Source organism: Etheostoma spectabile, chromosome 10 (assembly GCF_008692095.1).
Source record: "Etheostoma spectabile isolate EspeVRDwgs_2016 chromosome 10, UIUC_Espe_1.0, whole genome shotgun sequence".
NCBI lineage: Eukaryota > Metazoa > Chordata > Actinopteri > Perciformes > Percidae > Etheostoma > Etheostoma spectabile.
Genome location: NC_045742.1, coordinates 29,638,338 through 29,641,432, shown reverse-complemented (window position 1 = coordinate 29,641,432; position 3,095 = coordinate 29,638,338).

The following is a 3,095-nucleotide window of genomic DNA, read 5'->3' as shown; positions in this document are numbered from 1 at the left end:
GTAAATCCAGACAGCTAGCTAGGCTATCTGTCCAATCAGAGTTTGTTGTTGCACGGCTAAAACAATTTTGGAACGTACACATGCTCCACCAAAACAAGTTCCTTCCCGGGGCTATTTAGCAAAATGGCACCGTTGCTCTGTCCGGACCACTCCTGTGTTTTCTTTGTTTCTGTGTTTATGACCTGTAAATACTAATAGCAATACAGTAATACAGTAGTGGATCTTACAGTGTTTACTGCCAAGCTTTATCGGTTGCTTTGTTTAATACAGTACATAGCAACTAGGTCTGTGCATGTTACTTTAATAGTGCTTGAGAAGTCAGTAGGTTTATGTGGACTCCTGTTGTTCATCATCCCAAAGTGACGTGCTAATAAATAGTTTTGTGTCAGGAAACAGTCGCTGCCGCCACTTGAATAGAGAATCGTAGCAGGACGAGTCGTATTATCTGTGGGGAGTTTAGCTTTTGTGAATTGCTTCAACATGCTAATGCCCTCTTTTCTATATCACGTCTCTTTCTGTGTCTGACATGATGAGGAGTAATGGCATTTTAAATGAAAGCATCCCGCAGCGTTTGCTCAGGGAAAGGAGGCTGCTGGGATCAAACCTGTTTTTAACCGCCACCTCCCCAGTGCAGATCTGACAAGCATCCCAACCTTCCCCTTCCTAATCGGATAAAAGTCAGCTGAGCTCTAGAGCCCGCTTCACGTTCTTATAACACACACTTGTACCAGGGACACTGAATGATTCCCAGGCCCAGAGGATGGCCGGGGCCCTGGAACATGGCAGCGAGATGATAATGGATCCTGCATTGGCTGTTTTTCCGAGCTTCTGACTTTGATCATAAAGCTGTCTGAAAGTTCACTCTCACATACTGTGTATTAGCATTTGTATTACTGTATACTGTATGTTAACAGGGATATTCCACAGAATGTGATTCACAGTTACCCTAGAAATCCAGAGTTCTGGCAATAGCACAATTTGAATTTGCTCAGTAAGTTACTCTGGCATTGAGTAATGCTGTTCATTAACTATACCCTTGTAGCTGAGCTCCACCAGTCACATCGGTGTATCTGATATAGGCGGGCCAGAGACAAGCTGAATAAATGACGACAGTTTAATCTACCAGTTAGCTCCACTGGTAGCTAAGCGTATGGGGCTCTGGATATGTCATCCCGTGTGTTGCTGTGATTGGTCGGAGTGTTATCCAATTGCGTGCAGTGAGATTTTCAAATGAGCGCTTGGTGCCGCCCCTCGAGATGGGCAACGTTCATTATTTGATGCCAGACCCTTATTCTTTCCGATTTGGGTCTTAATTTCAATGCTCATTCCCATACATTTCAAATTGTAAAATTTGTGCTTGGACACAGAGGGTTTAGGGAGATTAATGATGATTAATGATGCTTTGGACAACATTGTCAAAGCTTTTTAAAACATTTGTCCTTTATTTTCAACATTTGCACAATTTGTTTGTCGCTTTTTACGAAATTTGTGAATTTTTTTTCAACATTTTCAGAAGTCTATAACTGAGCAGCTTTGTAGGAGAGAATTTTAAATAACAGAGAATGTTCTTACTTTTTTTTTTTTTAATCTTTGGGCTAAGTCCGGGTAATGAGCTGCCAGAACTTTTTTATGTTATTTTACAGATTTTTTTCTGAAGTATGTAAACGAGAGGGATGAAATGCATTGCAATGCATCTAACCTTCAGGTTTGTCTTGCATTAGCCGAGTTTGCGACGCTTCCCCTGAGTGGGAGATGGTCATGAATGCTTCCCACTAACAGGCACACACCGCTGGACCAACACAAAGAACAGAGAAGCTCAGATCACAACACACACTCACAGAGGGAGTGGGACTTCATTCTCTGCTCAAGAGGCCATTAGTCCACTATATCTTTAGATAGCAAATGTGTGTTCACTGCTATATTAATGTTGTGAAGTCAAGTACAGCCACTTTAAACATTAAATTATATGAAGTTTTGTAGCGCCTCCATCTTTAAAATACCTTAGCCAAAGAGGGACACACAGGGAGGAAAAAAGACAATTAAAACGACAACGTGACAGGTAAAGCAACAAGAACAAAGTTAATATTGGAGTGGCTAGAAGAGTTGCGTGTAAACGATGGAGATACTAAAAGTTCATTTTGGGTTTGGTCTCCGTAGCAGTTGAAACGTAGAAATTAATATTCAGTTGGTTGTCATATTCAATTTCTCCCCTAGATGGGAGACATTCTTACAAAATGTAGCTTTAACTTTTATTAAACCAGGTTAGCCAATTGAGAACAAATTCTCATTGGCTTGAGCTGGCCAAGACAAAGCATAAACCTGCAAGAGAACATAGAGGTACACATGAAATACGCAGAATATAATCAAACAAAATAGAGTAAAGAGTCTACCCACAGTACACGTCAAAAATAGAGTCAACAAACAGTTTGTGCAATGTGATGTCTAATTAGTATGACAGTAACGCAATACAATACAATACTCCAAGTAAAAATATTCAGTGCATTACGGTTTGTGTAAATGGAATACTGCAAAAGAGCATTAAGCAAAAGTTAAACCCACATAATAAATACATCTAGACGTGCACACATCACCCCCGTTCTCTACACCCTGCATTGGTTCCCGGTGCACTTTAGAATAGATTGCTGTTTTCAAGGCCTTAAATGTTTTAACCCTGCATGAGCACAACCGGTCCTTGCGGTCCTTCAAACCAACTGATCTTAAAGTCCCAAGGTCCAGGGGCCTGTTGCACAAAACTAGGATAAGGGATTAAGCCGGGATATTCAAATTATCCTGGATGAATTTAGCTTGGACTCGGTTGCACGAAACCAGATTGAATCAAGCCCAGCCAAGTAACCATGGAGATTTATTCTTTGCGGCTAGCCTGGTCCAGAGCAGGCTAACAGCCAGGCTAAGATTAATCTTGGAGTCTCATGTGTCAAATCAGCTGCCGTCTGATCCGAAATAAACGTGTTTAACAGTTATTCATTGTCTTCTGCATGTGTTCTGCTTTATTTTTATTAACATCCATTAGCCTACTTGTCACTATTGTTTTCACGAGTTTGACTTAAACCCTACTACAGCTGTTTAGATGTTAG